Genomic DNA, 6,932 nt, shown 5'->3' with positions numbered 1-6,932 from the left:
TCTTTGTAGATGTCATAATAAACGTGCAGTTGAGCCTTACGCCATTTTCGTTCAGCCCTACTGCAGAGTTGTCTTGCAGATTGAACTGTTTGTGCATTTCTCCATGGAGATTTCTTCCTACCAGTCACAACTTTCACTTTAATGGGGGCAATGTAATCAATGATAACTGAAAGTTTGCACTGAAACTCATCTACCAACTTATCTACTTCATTATAGTTTAAGGGCAAGGAAGAAGACTTCTGGGAGAGAATGGCTCCCCTTCAACTCACCAAAAGCCACCTGGGCTTCGACGTCCATGCAAAAGGCTGTTTGATAGAAGTGAGTTGAGTAAGGGGGGCAGCCACCCTGCTGTAGTTCTTTATGAAGTGGCGATAAAAATTGGCAAATCCCAAGAACCTCTGTAGTTGGTAGTTGTAGTTTAGTCCTCGATAGTCGATGCAGGGGCGGAGACTCTTGTCTTTCTTCTCCACGAAAAAAAAGCCTGCACCAACAGGAAACATGGATGGACAAATGATACCAGAAGATAGAGATTCCTCAATGTAGGTTCTCATAGCGTCTCTTTCAGGAACTGAGAGGTTAAACAGCCGACTTGAGGGAAGGGGGGTCCCTGGCAGGAGTTCGTTGGCGCAATCATAAGGTCTGTGCAGGTAAAGTGACAGAGCTTTGGTCTTACTAAACACTGGGGCGAGATCATGATACTCAGGTGGAACTTTAGATAAGTCAATTTCCTTGGGAAGCTCTCTTTTTACTGGAAGAGCAGGTATAGCGGACTGGAGGCAATTCTTTAAGCAAAAATTGCTCCAAGACTCTATCCTCTTCTCCGCCCAGTTGATTACTGGATTATGCTTTCTTAACCATGGAAAACCCAAGATCATTTGAGGTGTGGGCAATGAAAAAACCAAAAACTCACCCCACTCGCGGTGATTTCCGGAAGCGATGAATAGGAGCTTGGACACCCGATGTTTGATGTGGGTGGTAATTTGGCCGGAGATGTCCATAACCGGTAGCGAAGAGGCCATTCCTTGCAGCAGGAGCTGTAAACTGCGAACGAGGTCTTCAGAGATGAGGTTTTGTTCAGCTCCAGAGTCCAACAATGCGTGAACGGAGGCTTTGAATTGTTCATTAAAGATGGTGGTGTGTAAAAAAAAAACGAGAGCCGAGGGGATGCGACAAACTACTCACTAGTACCCCTCGTTCGTCTAGTGAGCTAGCTCTGTTTTGTTATGTTTATTACCGAAGGTTTGTTCAAAATCTTCCAGAAATTGGCTAAAAGGGGTTTGGCTAATAGCCCAGAAGCTATATTTTGCTTTGGCCCACCTTAACGCCTTTTCTCTCAGTAGACCAATAATATATGAAATTTTGGAGTCATCGTCAAAGAACGATTGTGGAGAACGGTAAAAAACCAGAGGAAACCTGCACACTTGCCAATCTCCCCAAAAAAATGTTCGGGAGTGGGTGAGGAAACTTCCCGGAAGTGAGAGGAAGCCGGGGGAGAATGCGTTGTTACTGCAGCGGCGGAAGCGGAAACCTGCGCAGCCTGCGTGGGTTGTACCAGGGATGACAGTTTCTGGTGGATCTCCTGGGTTAGCATGGTTAGCTGGTCGAGCTGCCTGGTGTCCGATCGCTGTTGTTTACACAGGGCGTTTAACATGGATTCGTGTCTGGCTAATTGGGAAGCGGCTTCCATGAGCTCCGATCGGGTCGTGGGTTCCGCCATTTTCTCCTTGATTTTCTTAACCCACATTCAGGGGAAACCAACTCAGGCCTGAGAGTTAGAAAGAGGAAAAAATTATCCAAAGTTACAAAAAACTTTGTATTGCTGGGTTTCAGATAAAAAACAAACGGGCTGGCCCTCCATCTGCATTGGGAGACGTTGGTGCGTCCGGAAGTAAATTCAGCCCGTTTGTTTTTTATTGAGCCAGCTTCAAAATACCTACATTTTGTGTTGTATACGGTTGTTCCAGCCGCTCTAATAGAGAAAAAGATAAAAGTTATTTTCGTGTACCGAAAGTAGTTACTCACAGGGGAATTCATTTTGAAAAACTTACAAAAAAAAAGGAGACAAAAATGGATCAACAATCTACGGCTGAAAACGGGCAGTGTGGAAACTGCTAATGCCAGTGTCTGCAGCGACCACTTTGTAACAAGGATCTCATCGTTTACATTGTATTTTCAGATATTTTACTGGACAGTTACTTATTCATATGTCGATTCAAAAGTAAGGAATACACTATTTTTTAAATAAATTCTTTGAACCTAATTTTTAATAACTAAATATCCGCAGATGATGAATGACAGACGGAGCTATGGTCGACCTTACAAAGCTGGAGAATGCCAATGACAAAACAAAGTTTTACACTGGACTGCCCAACGTTTTAGTTTTTTCAGCTCTGTGAACCATACATCACCATCTCATCATTGTCAGCTCTCTCCAAATTTAAGCAATTTATTATGATACTTATGCGTCTCAGATTGAATCTGCAAATTCAAGACCTTGCGTATCGATTTAATGTGTCAACAGCTACTGTGTGTAGAATTTGCCTTAGAATGATTCATGTTCTCCACGAAAGACTAGAATTCTTAATAGAGTGGCCAGAGTGAGAAGTAATCCAGTCAATTATGCCCATTTCATTCAGAAAGGCCTTTGGACTAAAAGTTGCAGTGATACCGGTCTGTTTTAAAGTATTTCTCGAAAAGCCAACCAATTTATTAGCGAGAGCACAAACCTGGTCCAATTATAAGCATCACAATACAGTAACATTTCTTATTGGCATTTCTCCTCAGGGTTATGTTACTTACATTTCAAAAGCATGGGGAGGGAGGACCAGTGATAAACAAATAACAGAGGAGTGTGGTATCTTGAACAAGCTGTTACCTGGCGATATTGTGCTTGCAGATCGGGGCTTCACTGTTGAAGACCGTGTAGGATTTTTCTGTACCTTCTTTCACAAAGGGGAAAAAACAGCTCTCTGCTTATGAGGCTGAACAAACAAAGAAACTTGCAAGTGTTCGTATTCATGTTGAAAGGGTAATAGGCTTAGTTCAAAGAAAGTATCAGATTTTGCAGAGTAGGGCAATGCCTATTGAGCATATGGCTGTCAAATCTACTGACCCACAAGCATTGATTGACAAAATTGCTGTAATTTGCTGTGCACTGTCCAACATCTCAGAATCTATTGTTCCTCTAGAGTAATGTAATGTTCCTTTTGGAACAACTTAAAATGTTGAATGATTATACAGTTGTTAAGCCTTTGAAATTAATTGAAAGAAATTAAATTACTAATATTGTTGATATTTCTACATATTTACTGTTCAGAAAGACAATTGAACATTCTACAATTACCTTGAATTTTGTTGTTCACTTAACTCTGTAAACACCAACCCTTGTGAACATTTCAGATAAGATGACAAATATTTGCTATGTATTGAAATACATGTAAGAACATTTTTTTGAAGTTGATTCATTTTGTAATATTTCTGAATTTGTATGTGCTGTTATTTAACATGTATCAGAAGACCTTTGAATAACAAAATTACATTCAATCTTGATTTACCTTTATCATTTTATTTATAACAGATTTAGCTTGTTTTTCAGCTTAGATCTACATAAAACTTCACAAATACAAAAGAACCTGAAGTCTAGCCGTAACAGATAAAAATGCAAGAGAGAAAGATCACAACACAAACAGATAAGAGCCCACAGTCATTTGCTTTGAGAGCAACAAGTTACACCACCTGTTCAGGGAAGTCAATGAAATTACGAGGCAGGCCTCAGTGATTATTAACAGAATTGAGGGAGTATACACCTTTTGCCACACCTGGGATGTTGTCCTATGCAGGGTGCCTCTGCTGTCTGGCAGGCCCAAAAAAAGAACAGCTCTAATATGTCACAACAGCATCACATGACCCCTCTGGGGAGAGCTGCAGGTGTGGCTGAAACACATTATGGTAGTGAAAAACATTCTTACTTGTCTGTCTGAAAGTTTTCAAAATATTTCCCCATGTCAAAAACTACTCGATGTAACATTTTAATGCTTGAATTTGTTAGTCACGTGGGCATTTCTGTCCCAGGATTTCAGGTAGGATGCAATGCGTAAAATACTGCCAAACTTTGGGAACTGCTGTTTCCCAGAGCTCAGCATCTCGCACAATTCTTTCCACATAAATATCATTTTTACTCCATACCACAAAATCACAATATTGCACATCCCCAGTGTGAGTCTGAGCCTGGACCTGATAGTAATATGGATGATTCCACAGAATCTCCGTTCTTTGTGAGACAAAAGCCAGGCTGTCCAGCACACATCCTTAGATTGACTTCATGCTGTTTGCTCTGTGGACACTGAAAGATAAGACAATGAAAGCAAAACATGGAAAATACTCTTCAAAACATCAGAATATAATTTTTTTTTTTAAAGATTGTGTTTCAGTTACTTCATTGATCAAAAATAATGCTAAAATCTGAGTATGTTTATGTCTGTGAACCGGGTTTGTTCCACTGTTAAGAATGTTTTAATCTGAACTAGGTCTTAAAAGGTGATGGGAACATCAAACAGTTTTTGTTACGGGAAAACAAAACAAAACAAAAAATCAATGTCCCACAAAAAACAAGACCATCCACCAAATTACAGCTACATGTGAGTAATATTAACAACATAATGATTTGAGGAAAAAAATATAGTTGTAATATCCATATTTTGAAGTGCTCAAAATCTGCAATGCAGCAATTACAATTTCTGGAGAAATAATTTTTACCTTGATTTCCCAAACACCGGCTCCATGACAGTCACATGAAACGACTCCATCTGGTGAGGCCCCCATGTTGGGCCACATTGAGTTTAACCACAGCCCACTGTCCATGCAGGAAAACCCCTCATGGTCCACACTTTGGAGTTGTTCATACCGTTTTCAGGCTTCAAATTTACAGCCATATCTGGAATAAGAGTGAAATGTATTTAACAAGCTTAAATTTAAACTTCATTTATTTCTGGTGTTCACATTTACTTTTCTGAGTTTAAATAGACCACTGCCTAGATTAAAACTCCCCTCAAATAATGCTCCTCCCTTACCTTATTGCTGCAGTAGATAACTTTTGTGTTTCTGGGTAGTATATAGACTTGATCAAATTCTTGGATGGTCTTTCTTGACTGCTCTGTAAAGCTTGTTTAAGTTTGGATGCTGTTATTCTTCCTGCTCTTTGGCTGTACCAGATAGCAGATGAGCTCTGGGCCCTTGTCTCCTCCTCTACAGCTTGTACCTGTGATACACTGAGTTCCTCAAAATTGAAGTCCCTGCATGCTGCCTGCAGTTCTGCTGGAGATAGCTGCAACTGGTGTTTGGTACGCAAACAGAGATTTCGGTAACAAGGAGACTGACTTGGGGACAAACTCTCTGTAATATGGTGTCCTGGACATCAAGGCAGCACTTCTCGGAAAGTTCTTATGTAACGCCTTAAAAAACTGCACATACGTCTCAGAGTCTTTCTCTACCTTTGGACAGAAGGGGATTTGTGTTGTGCGACTCTTGCCTGCAGAGGTGCCCCAAAAAAATGCATCACTGCAAAAGTGTATCTAATTGTTATATGAAATACAATGAATATAAATAATGCATCTATTTCACACATAATTTGTCTTTGAGGAAAACAACCAATTGACAAACATGCTTACCTGTCCTCCCTGCAATAGCATCATCTAATTTACTCTTCTTTGATCTTGCTGATGCAAAATCAATATTGGCAACAGGTGCAGCTGGTATCTGAAGTTACAAAGCAGACACAGTTACCTTAATAATATTCACAAAACAAATAAAACTATAATATTTTCAGCAGATCCATCTACCTTTTTGATGTGTGATGGAATTAGCCATTTACACTTCTCTGTGGTACACAAGGCACTTTTCTTCATTTTCACCCCAGCTTCTGTTGCAAAAAGGACAGCCTCCCACATGGGAGCAAGATTCTGACTGTCTGAAAAAAGAATATGCAAGAATATTAACAACATTACTAGTATTTAGCCAAGATATTCCCACTGAGATGAGTCCTGGACAGAAAATAGGAAAATATAATGTTTACTCTGTGGAACTTGCATACTTAAAAAAAGGAAAAGTTAAATGAATTAAATATAACCTACCCAGCCATACAGTCACAATGAGCTGTGACTATTTCCCCACTGTCTCTGGCCACGAACCATGTTTTTAATGGGGTTTCTGTCGATCGCTTCGAATGGTTGACCTACATTGTAGAAATGCAGTATGCCTCTACATTAACGTACAACTCCAGCATGAATTTAGGTTTACAGAAGCTACATAAATTGTTTACAAGTAGATCGAAGCTCATAGAAATAACGTAGGTTAGCTTGCTGCTAGCGGTAGCATTGTTATCGTAGACCAATTACTTAAAATAGCACAACTCACTACTCACCCAGGCAGAAACAAGTCGACAGCCATTGTGGGTGAAAAGCCAGGTATATCGCACACTGAAATGACAGTCGGAGTCGTTGGATTCCAGCCAATGCACGGGGGATTTTATTGACACATTTACTCTTGATCAGCTTGCCCCAAAATCCCAAAGTATCTTTGAGAAAGGGCGTATTTATACAGAAATCAATGCATGATGACTATGCATACTTCTGACCATTTACGTAACTTCTACGACACTGGGTCTAGCTCAACCCAGTGTGTTTCCTGTGTTCTAAGAACCAGACAAATTCTGTGTTCCAGGAATCCTCCTGTTATCACCCCCACTGTTCCCAAGTTCTGGCAAAAACAACCGGACATTCCTAACAAGGCCTGGTGAACTTCTGCACTCTCTTCTCCTCCACACCATCTAATGCTTCTTTGGATCCTAAATGGTTGACCCAACCTGAAACAAAATCATTGTATGCTTCCAGGCTTTTGAAAGCTTTTATTTGACTCGTTGTATAGTATGATGTCTG

General features: G+C 40.2%; 1 long non-coding RNA gene across 1 annotated transcript; it reads right to left on the bottom strand.

The window, feature by feature from the left end:
• Positions 1-3,538: 3,538 nt before the first annotated feature.
• LOC108250048 lies at positions 3,539-6,612 on the bottom strand. Its single transcript, XR_005234154.1, has 6 exons — positions 6,419-6,612; positions 6,129-6,229; positions 5,838-5,965; positions 5,667-5,754; positions 4,756-4,933; positions 3,539-4,342 (listed from the first exon to the last, which is right to left on the bottom strand). It is a non-coding gene; the product is annotated as an uncharacterized LOC108250048 (long non-coding RNA).
• Positions 6,613-6,932: the final 320 nt, after the last annotated feature.

Source organism: Kryptolebias marmoratus, linkage group LG16 (genome assembly GCF_001649575.2).
Source record: "Kryptolebias marmoratus isolate JLee-2015 linkage group LG16, ASM164957v2, whole genome shotgun sequence".
NCBI classification, from domain to species: domain Eukaryota; kingdom Metazoa; phylum Chordata; class Actinopteri; order Cyprinodontiformes; family Rivulidae; genus Kryptolebias; species Kryptolebias marmoratus.
This window is presented reverse-complemented; position numbering and strand designations above follow the sequence as displayed.